This window comes from Stegodyphus dumicola, chromosome 5 (assembly GCF_044657685.1).
Source record: "Stegodyphus dumicola isolate Sdum_Otavi_A_Nest chromosome 5, ASM4465768v1".
NCBI lineage: Eukaryota > Metazoa > Arthropoda > Arachnida > Araneae > Eresidae > Stegodyphus > Stegodyphus dumicola.
The window spans coordinates 237,284,804-237,300,488 of record NC_140772.1 but is presented as its reverse complement, the minus strand read 5'-3'; positions in this window follow the sequence as shown (position 1 = coordinate 237,300,488).

Genomic DNA, 15,685 nt, shown 5'->3' with positions numbered 1-15,685 from the left:
ATATAAATTTTGAATTGTTTGTTAAAGGAGAAAAGGCACTGCAGGTTGCAAAATGTCTACACTGAAATATGGCAACAGTGAGAATCATATATATATTTTTTTTTTCCTAGAACGCATCCCTTTATTTTGTATTGGTTGCTAGTCTAGCATACACGATATTTTCTACTTATCTAGCTATCGTGTTATATGTGGAATACCTGTATAGAAAACATACATTATAGCGATATGATGTCAATGCTAGGCTGCAAATTATTTAACTTTGCCTGCTCAAATCATATAAAAGGCACTTTCAACAACTAAAAGTAAAATTTATATAGCGTTAATTTAAAAGAATTAATTATTAAATAAAAACGATTTTTTTCGGTAACCTAGAAATTTACGTAATGATTTATTGGAATACTACTTCCGGGATAAATACTGAGTACGGGTTATTTGTTTTTAAGATTATTTTACGCAGGCCATTTAAAAACATTATAGCATCCACCTAATTAAAAATTTATTCTTAAGTGTTTTATAGATATTAATTCATATATTTTAGCAAACGAATAAGTAAAATAAAGAAGTGTTTGATATTTTTAAAGCATATAATCTTTTACTTATTTCTGCTTCGTTAACCCGGCCCTCTTCTTTCCAGTTTTAAAATAACTCTAGTTTTATTAGCTGCATCACACTTCATTCTTTTTTGGGTCTTTACCCGGGCAATAAAATTGGAAGGAAGTGAAAGCTTCTGTGATAAATGGAACTACGATGATATTACTCGATATAACTTCCATTAAAGTTCTGAACAGCAAAAATTAATTGCCCGCCAGTAGTTGAAGTGATTACTTGCGAAAAGAAATTACAGGTAAGAAGTAGGTAAGACAGTAGAAATTAACCACTGTGCAATTCTGCCCTAATGCTGAGGAAGAACAACCGGGGGAAGGGTCACCCACTCTTTCTTTCCTAACAACCTCTTGACAACTCTTTCAATTCGCATGTATTTTGAGTGTTCTCTTACCGCACATACATCATAAGCTTATAAACATAGGCTATACCGAACATACAACTTAAAAGCAGTGCGACATATTAGTTTTCACCTTCTGGTCATTCAATACAATGTTTTAATCGTAGCACAGATAAGGAGCTAGATACTCGGCAGGCAAAAACTAAAAAGGATTGAAACTTCAGATCAGATCCGAAAGAAATGTTTCCCTCTTTTTACACAGAAATTTCTGAGGGACACATTAAAGGTTTTTCAAACCAACCAAATATCATAAAAATACGTATTCTTCATCGTGAAATTAAGATCATTGACATCGTGAAATTAAGATTATTTCGACAGGAAATCCTTAGTAAGTACTCCATATCCGGGAAACATCGAAGTACACGTCTTGAATTTCACTACGGAAGTTTAAAATTTTTAGACACCTAAAAGACGGTCTTCTCACTACTGTTGTTTTATTGTAGCACGTATTTTTTTCTTTCCTTTTTTTTTTTCGGGTGGTGGGGGAGCGGAAATCAAACATGGAGACACGGAGGGGGGAAGTCAATCGAATTTTTTTTAAAGAATACACTACACTGCATTTATTCTGATGGAAGAGGTCATGACTTTCTAACCAAGCTTTATTTTTTTTAACGTTTAACATCTATGTTCCACATAAAACAATCAAATTCTCAATGAACAAAAGAATCAGATTCAAAGACATAATCAAATCAGATAACAAAAAATTCGTTTTATTACATAATTCAAAATATTAATTAATTCCTTGTTTTTCTGGTTTTATACATGGCTGTCCTTCCTGCAATGCCGGTAATTCACACACTATTGAAATTATTTTCAGCCTTTTGCTTAGAACTATAAAGTCATTGAAAATCGTGCTTTCTTAACTTTCTTCCCATAGGGAACCAATTTCTATGACTATGATCCAGCTTTTCTAAACTCGACCGCTATACTGAGGCGTCCGCAAATCCTTACAATTCCATTTTAGAAAGATTTACTAATTAAGAAGTCAAATGACAGTAACACTGAAAATAAGACTTCAGGAATCAGAGCCATATTCATAGTCTTTCCTCTTCAATTACATGGCTCTGTCTAATGTCTTGTACGTGAAATAAAATAATTTTTCCTCAGAAATACATGGTGAAATCAATACTTCACAAAAATATCCGGTGAAATAATAATAATTGATAGTTTAGATATTCGGATGACGATACTCGGACAATTCCTAGTTTAGATAATAAATAATTCTGAATGCCCAGCCCATGGGTTCCCAATCCCTGGTGTCCGCACCATCAAAGTATGTGCATAATGGAATTTCAGACTGTACTTCCTTTACACTGACGAGTTATCAATCATCAGCAATTTGATAGTTTGTGAAAGAGTTTGAACATTGATCAAATATTTCCAATAAAATGTTGACAACGCAAAAGTTTGAGAACTGCTGCCATAATCAATATTAGGTATACTTCTATTTTACCTACGATATGTTAATCGCAACAATTACTTTGCACCATATATCGAAAGATTAGGACTGCGATAACGAAAAACTAGAACTTTTCAAAATTTGCACGCCTATGTCATAACATGCATTTTCTAGTTTGCAGAGGCCTACAGACAAAGCTAAAAAGCAGACTACGATAATATATGAAAACTAAGATGGAATATGAAAGCATTAAGCAGCCAACCCCTCGAATCAATCCCTTACCCTTTGCATCCCCCAACCAACCAATCGTTCTCATTATAATGTACGCCTGTCAAGACTATCCAACTCTTCATAATTTATTCCTATTCCAGTGTAGCGGCTTCTCTTCATATTTATACCTACATTTAAAAGCTTTCATTTATCAGTCAAAAGCAAGGGCTAGTAAGTCGTTTAATAAAAGTAAACGTAACTAATTTTCGCTTAGGAAATGGAATAATTAAAAACAAATGCTCTCCACACAATGTTCAAATTTTCTTAAAGACCCTTAAACCAATAAGTTCTTTTCCTCATATTAAAAAAAACATTTATTAAAAGCAGCATTTCTTAACCCAACTTGTTCGGACTTCGGATAATTGGCAGATAATACTTCATTTTGAACCCGTATAAAAATTCATTTTTTACAAAATTTTGTAGTAGAGAACAGCATAGATTACACGAAGCTAAGCCAGCTCCTACATAACCAAAGGTCTTTCACGTATCGCTGGACTTAACGGAGGGGGGAAAAATCATCCCCCTTCCAAGCGGTCTGCCCATGCCAGAGCTCGCTGCCGAGAGATGCACCCCGAGCGAAACCCCACGTGTTATCAGTTAGCTTTTCTCAAGGCGGCGTCTGGACGCCCCCATAAAAATGACCACACGAATCCAGTGCTGTAAAAACCCGCCCCGGGGTCCACTAGCAGCTCACGAAACACTCATCTAAGCGCTCATGTCCAGCCATGCTTTGAACATTTACTTCCAATCTTTTGGGATTTCTATAAATTTTTTGTATTACAGTTAAGCATGGTTTTGTATATATAGTTCATAGTCTTGTAATGTTCCTTCTGGTATTTTACCACTTTTTTATTATTTTTTTTATTTTATCGTATTTCTCTTAATTTTTACTTCCTTGTACGAAGTAAAAAGGAAGTATTGTAATCGCGAAAATTTTCAGGCAGCATATTTCAACGAAAATATCCGTTTTGACCGCTATCGAATGCAATTTAAAGATGTTTTTGGGTGACATCTGTACATAAGGACAGAATAAAAGACTTCCTCCCCAAAAATTAAAAAACTGCTTTAAAATGAATTCTAAAGAGAATTTTTCGTGGCGTCTGTGCGAACGTACGTACGTATCTCGCATAACTCAAAAACAAGTAGCCTCAGAAAGTTGCAATTTTGTATATAGGACTGCTAAAACATATAGATGTGCACCTCGTATTTTGGTTGCAATCGGCCGCACCAAAAGTATATATTTATATATATATATCCACTCTGTTACCCGGTTCAGTGATTTCAGTTTCTTTACTCTTTATATGTTTGTAAATTGCACATTTTTTGCTTTAAAAATGATTGAATTATGTTGTTCTTATCTTCCGGTTAAGGTTGCCGCTTGTAAATCTGTAAGCAATATTTGTACAATTATCAACAATTTAAAAGCTGTTTCAGTGCGGTTAAGCTTAATCTTTAAATAACATGGCGGACATATTTGTTTACATTTGAAACAGCAGAATAGTAGATTTGTTGCCAATCTAGAGAGACTTAGCTTCGCAACAACAAAGATAACGCCTTCATTTATTATTGCGAATTAAATCATGCTTAACCCTTTCTGAAAATTTTTTCGAGGAAATAAGTGTTTAAGATTTACTTTGTAATTGTTAATATAGATATTTTGAGTTTTTATGTATTTTTGCCTTATCGCGAAGTGAGAACTGAATTAATTGAATGAGAAATACTAAATTGCCTGTAAAAAAACGGTTTTTTTGTTTTGTTTGTTTGCTTAATTTCTTTCATACATCGTTCTAGCTTTATTATAGTATTTGAATAGAACATGTGGCAATGATTAGATAATTCTTCAAATGATACAAATTTTGTGCATTCTGAGTTATAATACGAGCGAAATATAACGCTGTTAAGTGAACCTAGCGCCAGCGTGTCTCTATAATAAACAAATATAGTGAATTTTAAAGAGTGCATTTATTCTATTCTGGTTTATGCGCTGTCGACGAAGTAGATTTAATTCAATCTAATAAGTTTAAATGAAATGCAAGAAAAAATGCGTATAATTTAATATTCCGTGCAAGGAAGTCAAGTGGTGTACACATTAGATTTTTTTTATTAATGGAGAACAGCATGTGAAACAGAATAGCAGATGAGTGTCACAGTTGTGGCAACTTCCCTCGGACTAATTGAGATTACAGTTTCGGCTCTTGAGCAGTTGTGGAGGTTGGAGGGGGGCGATTAATTTTTTTATCTGACCTAGACAATAAGTGAAACCCGAACGTATATTTGTTGAGAGAGGCATGTTGCGAATACAAGTTATCTTCTGCTGGCTTTTGAGAGCGAAAAGAGAAAGAATTAGATTCAGAAGATTGTTTGGTTTGCTTGCTTACTGCAAAGCATTCGAGGGCTAGCTTCGTTCACACGTTGATTTTAAAGACGTAAGCTGAGCTTCGTTGCTAAGACAACCAAATCTTACTACGTCACAAAAACTGGTTTAAGGATTTTGCTTAAAAACTCCAACTTTTCAACTTTATGGCAAGTTGGTATAAGAACCACCAATCACAGCGAAGCAAACATCGTTTGATTTGCTTGTTGAGACAGCTACTTCATTTATGCATGCGCAACTTTCCTTTCCCTCACTGGTTATGGCTTAAATCCTGCTAAATAGGTGTGAATGGAATAACGACTTCTGCACCTTCTGTACAAAGCTTTCTGACGAAAAAACCGTCGCTACGAGGAAGGATGGCTTTGTGAGAAGACTTCAACTGACAGCTTAGTGAAAATTTTCGAGACGGCAATTACAGGTCTTGAACACTGGAAACTTCGTAACTGCACAAGAAATTATGCTATTATATTAAAATAAAAGCACAGTACAGTAGTAACAGTAAAAGTATTAGCATATATACATATATAAAATAGAGAAAAAAAAAAGCATCTTAAGCAACTTATATTGAAAGAATAAGCTCCAATAAGCCACTAAAGCACCACAGGTGAGAAGCTACACTATTTTAAAATCTCGTTAGCTGTAATGAATAAAGTTCTATATTCAATTTTAGATTTTTGTGCTTTATCTTGCGCCCATACTAAAGATTTAAAGGAAGGAGGGCTTCGTGAAAAGACTTCGACTGACAGCTTAGTGAGAATTTCCGAGACGGCAATTACAGGTAAAGGCGATATAACCCGCCTTCACACACAAATATAACTTCTCAGTTAATTACAAATATTTAAATTACGTTCTTAAATAGCCTTAGTCATTATAGATTCGCAGCCACTATTAATTTTTAAAAAATATCCATTAAACAACACTATTTAAGAACATTTTAGAGTTTAAAATTAACAGAAAATTACACACATAATTTATGATATTGATTCTGAAATGGTATTATTAGGACAGTTATGCATTAAAAGCTGTAAACGTATTATTGCAGCTACAACACATAACAAAATAATTGTGTCTCTTTAATATGAAAAGTTTACAGGTTTTTAAGTAATTAACAGCAATTTCCGTTAGCATCTTTTCTTAATTTCATAATTTATCAATATTTCAACAATATACACTTTTGAAGAATAATTTTTCCCCTCTATGTAATAAATTTAGAATTTTCAGATTTAATTAAAAAGCTGCCATTCTAAAAAACTGCATGTATGTAAAATATGTAGATGAAACTTCTAATTTTATTTCTTAAATAATATGAGTATTCAGAACAAACATGAAATATATAAGGTCTGGGCTGGTTCAAAAAGTCTCAAAATTTGCATATCTCTGAATCAAGAATTTTGTACACAAATGCATTTTGAAATTGCGAAAATTTTGATAAGTCGCAAAATTTAGCGCCACAAAATAAAAGATCATATACCCCATAAGGAAAAAAGCTGTTCTTGATGCCATATTTTATGAACTCTTCATTGGCAAAAAAGAAATAATTTCGTAATATTTATGTTTCAATCAAGGCAGGGCCTCGTGCCCAAAAATTCTTCAAGTATCGCGCTGTTTTGTATTAAAGAATTCAGAGAATAAATACATATATGTCAATAAATCGCCAAAAATATTCTTCCAGAACGTTGGTTCACACTCATAATGGCAGTCATAAAAATCAGAAAATGTCAGATGAGTAAAATTAAGGCTTTTGAAGACTTTAGCCGAAATTAAGTATTTTTACGGACCAAAAATTGTTTCAAAAATCCTAAAGACTTTGCACCGTACGAACCTTTTATATTGCTCAAATTCGAAGTTTAATAGTTAGTGGTAACATAGACGTTACTTAACGGTAAATTCGAAAATGTGCTAATGAAATTAAATTATTTACATTATAATACATCCATTTTAAAAATTTATTATGAGAGACAGAAAATGTGCTCATAATAATCGGTTAATTACAGAGCTAGCACAAATAAAAACATAAAAAATGGAAAAAATAGTTAACAGAGATGGTACGGCAAAAATATCGAAGCAGCAGCCGAAAGATTGTTTTTAAGATTTTCTTTTTTATTCCCGCCCCGATAGGGTATTAGGAAGGGATTTCTTCTCAGAGTTCTTCCCATGAGGGAACAAACCAAAAGTCCAAGGGAATTGTCACGCTGACCGCTACAAAGAAATCAGCAGGGTAAAAAGAGGAAAATCAAAAGGGGATAGAGGCTGACGGTAAGAAGGATATACTGCACGTCTAGGAAAGAAAGGTTATTTGCCACTGCACAAGAAAGCGTGCATTTGTCTGAATTAGATAATAATGAACATCAAGTCCACAGTCGGAAAGCTGAGGTAAACGAAGACAGAAAGCTACTCTCAATAAAGAAAGAGGGAGCCCTAAAAAGGCTTTGCGGTCAAAGGAATTCAAATAGTTACTACGAATAATAAGACAATCAAAATAGCCTTTATGTTCTATAAAATATTAAATCCCAGCGTTATGATTTATTTTAAAGAATATATGACTGAACAATACAACTGATAATATTAGCTGTAATTAAGGGGAAATGCTACAGGTTATTTATAATTTATCTATAAACTAGCAACAGATATGATGATGCAGACATATTACACCTAAGAAAGATATGGTTTAAAATTCTGAACTCAACACAGAACTTAAAATATAGGAAAAAATCACATTAATTTTACTTTAAAATGATGCTCAGCGTGCTGACTATAAAAATTAAATGGCACTAGGCGTCATTTACAGGGAATTTACAAGAGGCGAGACGTTTTCATCTTCAAATTCGCTGACAGTTAAGACAGTGCACTTTTATCAGCATAGTTACTTTGGCCAAAAGCAGGAGAACAAAGTTGAAATTATATTTACAAAAATAAGAATGATATACAAACTTTTTTAAATAAAAGTCGGTTTAACTTTAGTATTATTAAAATTAAAAACAATCCCAGATATATCTAAACTTCTGAAAGATTTGCTATGTTTCTGTTGTGCCTTGAATACGACACTTCATGATTGACTACGCAGTAATTTTAAACAAGATAAATATAATAGTGATAAGCAGCTAGAAAATAATTTTAATATCATAAACGAATACCCTATAGCTGAACATCTCGCAAAATAATGATCTACTATAATAATTATAATAAAAAGGTGGAAACATGTACCGATCACCAGATTAAAGACTAGAAGCAAGCAGCATCCTCCTCCTCAAATAATAATATATTTTAAAGGTAGGAAGAAGGGGAATATATTTTCTCTCTTTCGACGCATCTTCACTCAAATCGGGCATCAGACTTTTATTCCATTTTAAACCCCAAGAAACAAAACTTTAACAAAAGACGAACATTCAACTACTATCTTTTACCTGACCCTAAGGTTCTCACAAATTTCCAACGACAATACAGTTTAACGAGGAAATCACGCATTTTAAAGCAGTTGGAAAAGGTAATTACGACTGTTCGGCAGTGATAGGAAAATCTCTTCAGACTGCGTCGACAATGGCAATAATTAAAGGAAATGCGTAGAAGAGAATGCTGTGTGATTGAGAATTGGTGAATGCGTTGCGGATGTTGACTTTTCCCTCATAAGCATCCACATTATCCGTTAACGTTCAACACTTAAGGATAACAAATGCAGATTCCCGTCCGTTTTAATACAAGTCATTGGAGTGCCTATTCATGTAACACAGTTACATAATCGAAATTTACTGGACAATTACAAACGTCGAAACACAAAATATACCGAAATAATGAAGCTGAAACAAATGCATTTCAAAAAGAGAACTTACGGGTTTCAGTTTCAATAACCATACCGAATAATTTGCTACATCTCTTATAACTACGCACAAAAAGAGGGCACATATTTTAGGCGCTGAATGAATCAAAATCTGTGTCGCAATAGTCACTCTTAACTTGTGAAACAGAGAGCGAGATGATTATGCACGTTTATTTTTTAATCGTAGCTAATCAAATAATCTACAGTAAAGAAATTCATATTGAATAAAAATCTGAGATTGGCCAGTTTAAAATCTGCCCGATTTAAGTTAGAATGCTAAACATTTATTATCGGCAACTAAATTACAAGAAAATATCAAAATTTATTAAATTAAAATAAACCGCAATATACATTGCACATTTCACAAAAGTTAAAAAAAATAATTACCTTTCAGATATTTCCCGAAAACAAATTTAATTGTATAACTTCAGATTTTATCTCAAAGAACTCATATGCTATACAACACTAAATGACAGCAGCACTTAATTAACATCTAATCGATTTCCAAAATAGCATTGCGATCTACTGATTCGTAATGTATTGAATACACACAGAACCGATGATAGCTTCATTAAATTTGTTTTTCCAAAAGACACACTTAACAGTTCTGGAACTTTCCGCAAAAGTACTCGTACAGCTCTTCTCAGTATAACAGAGTACAATCAGTAGTTGCCGCTTCAAACTACTAAGAACGTTCAACGCAACACAATGCGAAGCATATCCAACGAGCGAAGCTAGCACGACCTCTGAATACTGACTAAAAACTAACAATTCTCAATACTGACTCAGTCGCCCCCCCCGTCGCTGAGAAAACTCCTGTACTTCCCCATTTTTCGAAATTACTGGAAGGCATATGCGGTTCAAATTACAAATAAGAGGCGGATACGTTTACATACACATATATAGGAATCAATTATATCCCTATAATTATTTCAAGTACCAGAAAAAAATGTGCCATCGGTAAGCTTGGCAATATCACCAATTTAGCGAGATAGCCATTTACCTCAATGTTAAATGGACATGCCCTGTAATTTTATTTTTCCAGCCTCCTCAGACTTTTCATTTTACATTATACAAAAGATACTACAATTTCACATATAATTTCACTGAAATTACTTAACACATATAAAAAATTCGTAATACTACTTGGATAATTTCACAGCCTTTAAAAAGAAACAATTAACTTTATCAGGAATTATCGCATTTTCTTGTACGTGCTTCTTGTGGGTTATGCCGTTAGCATGTCTCCCTACAAGTTGGAAGATCCATGGTTTGAAATCAAGCGAGGGTAGAGATGATTTTTTACACATACGTATTATTTAATAAAAATACTGGAAATTAAACTTGCAATTTCAATCCTTAGACAATGATTAACTTTCTAAACTAAAAGGTAATTTCATAAATCATTAAGCAGCAACTAATACAAAACTAACGCATAAGACATAAGTGCATTATAATGAAACCTCGCAATGCAATGAGAATCATTATAAGCTATAATGAATACAAAACTAACGTAAAAGCCATAAGTGCACTATAATGTATACCTCACAATTCAATGATTTATGGAATTTACTTTTAGATTAGACAGTCAATCACTGTCTTTCTTTTATATATACCATATTTCCTGGCGGATTGTCACCACTTTTTTTTTTCTAATTTTATTATATGAAAAACAAGATGGGAAAATCATGCAAATAATATAATTTCCAAAGGACGCTCTTACAGTAAGAACGCAACAAATGAAAAATATTTACGCGTAAGCTACCGGTAGCTATCACAATATAACTTATTTAAACCTACATTCCAATAAGATTAATAATATTATTAACATTACAATATCTAGTAAGATATCCTTATTTCTACTTCCCTTTAACCCTTTGCGACACGCATATTTAAAATATATCTTAATCTTTAAAAAAATGCCTTAGAATAAGTCAGATGGACTTACTTAAGTGCCTTTAAGGCTTGAAAAAAATTCTGCGCTTTTATTTTTTACGGGGGAAGGTGGGATACCATTTGTCCCACCATGCAACTAGCACATGTCTTATAGCATATTGGTGTATAGCAGGGAAAAAAAATCATATGTGGAATGAATAAACAAAATAAAGCGTGCATTCTAAAATATTCATAATAAACACACTAAAATGCATTTTGTACTTATTGCATATATGCATGACTTGTAAAATTTTGAATATGCACATTTTGCATATATATATTTAATATTTTTTAATTTTAAGAACAAAAGAAAATATTTTCTTGAATATTATTTTAAGATTAAAATTTGATACACGTACAAATGATACTAAATAAAATATTGAAATTGGCACTTGATTCAAAAAACATTTATATATGATTAAAACTGAAAAACAGTCATTTTTCATGAAACTTTGAAAAACATGTTGTTTCATTCTTTTGTAAGCATAGAGGCACTTCACATGTTTCACATATCCAAAATGTTCGTCGTTCTTCTTTCGATGTGCTGCGATATGCACATCTTTCTCCTGCTCGTTCACTTTGGCATGTGACTTATATTTTTTAGTCTCTTTTCTGGTTGTACGAACGGGTTTTTAGTTTTTATTTGAACTGGGGATTTCAGTTTTCTTTTCTGCTCTTTCTTGCCTGCAAGTGCCATTAGACCTTCTATAACTGAGAGAAGAAAATCTTTCATTGTGTTTACATCATGATCGTGTTCGCGAACAAACTTAAATAGAATAAATGCGTTTACTATACTCTCCTCTAAAAAGTAAAAAAAAAAAAAAAAAAATCATGTGCCACCATTTCTTGCTTTTTCGGTCTATTTCATATAGTCCTTTCAGTTGCTCAATCAGTCGACATATCCCATTATTGTATGAAATAATGCTGTTTGGACACAGTACTTTTTTTGTCTTTCCATCTCGTTCTTTTCTATTAATTTCTTTCATTTGAGTTGCCTTTTCCAAGCAAGACAGGATAGAAACGGATCTTTTATCCTTCCATTTTATGCAATAAATTGAATCATCTCTAACTGAAAAGTCTATATATTTTCTTGACATAAATTTGTGGGTAGATACTTCCGATTCATATTTACAGTGCCACATGCATAGATGGCAGCCACACGCATAGATGGGTCTGTGTCTTTAAAAAGCGAAACAAATTATAACTACTTTCCTTTCTTCTTCAGCAATAACTTCAACCTCATTTATTCTCTCTTGGATTTCAATTTCATCTGAATCAGAACTGACATCTGAAGCATTTGAGTCGCAATTGGATGGCAATTCAGCAAAAAGATCCAAAGCTTCCTGTGTTGTTAATTTTTTTCTAGACATTTTAGCACATCAGAGCATACAACGGATGGAAAAGCGCGCGCAATCACGAAAAAAGTAGATGCAAAAAAAAAAAAAAAAAAAAAAAATCGTGAGTGCTGCCATCTATTGAGCGGAAATTCAAGTGTGTGGTGGGACAAATTTTAGGTGGTGGTGGTGTATTAAATTATGGCAAAGCACACTAGGGCTATCTGCCTAAGAGGAGGGATGCCTTTCGTGGAGGACTTTCTAAGGGAAACTGGCTCGTATACACGTTACACATGGGGAAAACCACGAAAACACCCATGCAGCCAGCCCGTTCGCGGGATTCGAACCTCGGACCGAACTACCAGTGTTCAGCGACTTTACCGCTCGGCCGCTGGTGGGCCTGGGACAAATTTTAACCCACTTATTTCAACTGCAAAATTAATGTTATAAAATATTGAATCCAATTAAGATTTTTGAAAATAAAATACCTTTGAATATTAAAAAGAATCATGCATATCCTAAATTGTATACCAAAATGTTTAAAATATTGTAAAATGCGAGATACATGGATATCACTTTTGTGATCCTATTTTGAATATTTTTTGCTTATAAACTGAAGCCCTGGTATAGTAGTGACATCTACTGAGAAAAATAATAACTAAAATAGATTATTTTTAAAAGATTAGAAAATTTCTAACGGAAATTGCTAACTGAGAAAATAAATATTAATTAGGTGGGACATATATTGACCCACCATGCCGCAAAGGGTTAACCTTGAATGCCGCCCGTTCTTATATAGCTGTCCACTGTTACTCCCAAGGCTTCGAATTATTTACTGTTGTCGGAGCAATGTCTGTCACCTGCTGCAGATTTCAAGTTGTCGTCATCCTCTTCGTCACCGTTCAGTCTGTCTTCTTACGCGGGATAATCTTTAGAACCATTATGGGCCCCGTTTTTTTTTTTTTTTTTTTTTTGGAAGCTCTTCACTGTTAGTGCCTCACATCAAGCATGCAACCAAAATAAAATAGGAACTATTTAATGAAGGAATCTGGATTTTTCGGGTATATATTGAGAATGATCAAACGAGCCCCTCCCGTCCAAAAAAAAAAAATTTTGAAAACATCTACGAAAAGCTAAATTACATCGGCATGTTCTCTTCTAATGAGGAATGCCATCCGAATTAAGATTAGGAGTAGAGCACCGGTCAAACAAATTATAGAAACGTGATAAACAGTTTATAAATTTTTGCAACTTCAAATTCATTTTTATGTTTCTTGATGTTTTATATTAAATTAGTTAAATTTCACTGACATTTGAAACACATATTTTCTCATCGTTTAATGTTATCAAAACTAGCCACGAACAAACGCGATCACATTAAGAGGCGCCTTATGAACCTGCAAGGTATCAGTACGGCGGATATACATATTAATAAAAGCCCCCTCGATTATATACAGCCTATACAATAACGCTTTTCATGAGCAGTGAATGAATATCAGCTTCAAGAAATTTATAAACGTATATACAATACTTTTGAATGATAAAAAAAGTCACTCTCTGAAGTGACGATTCAAGAAACTATCAGAAATCAGAATCGTTCAAGAGAATTTGCAACCTCAAGCTATTTCCATGACTAACAAGAGAAACAAATTACAACATAAAACAGGCAAATCTACGTCGAATACAAGGTTGCTGATTTGCCCGTTTTATTTTCCACGTCGGCGTGTTTCTCTTGCGTCTTGAAATTATAACAAGTTAAATTAAATAACCAATGTCATTAAAATAAAGCAATAAAACTCAACATATTAATTAAGTAAATTTTAAGACTATGTGCTCTAATACTGAATGCATACTAGTCTACTAGAATATTTCACAATTTAAACTTAAGCTAAAGGCATTTTATTCACAAAAAGAACTCATCCATAGCACATTTTGAAGTTTCACACTCGCTGAAATTTCAAAAATTTTCTACCGACATCACCAATAACGTAAAACAGAATCAAACGAAATTATTTCATTTAATGGCTGTACAGGAACAGGTGTAAACAGTTATTTATTTCACTACAGAAAATGCTATTTCAATATTCTTAACTTCAAATTCGAATATTAAATTTCTCATACATAAAAAGAACATACGCCGCAATATGTAGCGAAAAATAGTAGGAAAAAATATTCAGTTTATTCAACGATGGCCCCGCACATTCCTTAGCGCTTTTCCAACCTTTAACTTACCCCTCCCCTTCCAGCTAAAAATGCAATAGACCGATACTGTACAAAAGCATAACGTGAGAGACTGCCTGCGAGTCTGTACACGGGCGCTGTAGCTGATGCTATGAATACTAAGCAGCAGAAACCTTGTGCTAGATGATGGAAAATTCTATAAGGGAAAAATTGAAACTTCCAGCAAGGACTGTTCTTCGTCGAAAAAGTTCTTTGTCTCTGTAAATGAAAAATAAGAGATTCCCCTGGGGTCTATCATACATTTTTTAATTTGAAAGGGCTCCACTTTCACTACTACTCTAGATTGGAAAAAAGAACTAGGTAAACACACATAGCTACAGATTATTTAAGAGAAAATGAGATGATACAGAGCGCATGAATTGAACAATCTAAACTTTTTTTAATCTCCTTGGAAAATAACGAAGAGTTCTTACATATTTTATACACAATACCAAAAAACATTCAGATTCTATCCGAATTCTAACTCTAACTGTAACTTTTATGACTACTCAAACACTAATTATACTCTTAGCTATTGAAACACAGAAAACTTTTCATTCATCAGGGATCTCGTAACATCCCTTTTTAAATAAAAAGTTAAAAGCATAAAAACACAAGCAGGAAAGAATCGAAATTCACTGCAGTAATCCGCAGAGCCTTTGGCTATGATAATTAACTTCGCATACTCTGCAACACTTAAATATTAATGTTAAATAAATGTGTGTTTGAAATTTTTTCGTAGCAATAACATGCTGGGAAACTAAAAAAGGTAAATGCAAACAAGTCGTAACTGTTATTAATAATCAACCAGACAAACAACTTTTACACTCAATCATATCAGGAACGACTTCATTCTTAAAAAGTACACCTCGAAGCAGTAAAATTACTCAGGAAGATTACATATCTTGTTATCAAGGCACACACTAAATAAACAAGGCGCCCAAGGCAATGAAAATGATATTAAAAAAAAAAAAAAAAAAAAGTCGCTCATAAAATAAGATTGAATGCTTATTTGATTTTAAGCATGAAAAATTTTAACTTTTTTCAGTTAAATGAAATTAACACAATTTATTACAATAATGACCGCCCGGTGGCGAAGTGGCTAGCGCGTCGTGCAGCTGCACCACAGGTCCGGGTTCGATCCCCAGGCTGGGCTTGACTCAACCTTTTATCCCTTGAGTGGGTCGATAAAATGAACACCAAGTTCGCTTGGGGACTAAACACCAGAGGTCCTGCGACAAGCTCACCACTTTAATACATTAAAATTTCAGCGCTGCAAATTCAGTGATTCGCAAATTGTGGCTCGAACCCCAGTAGTGCGGTCGGAACAGGTGGC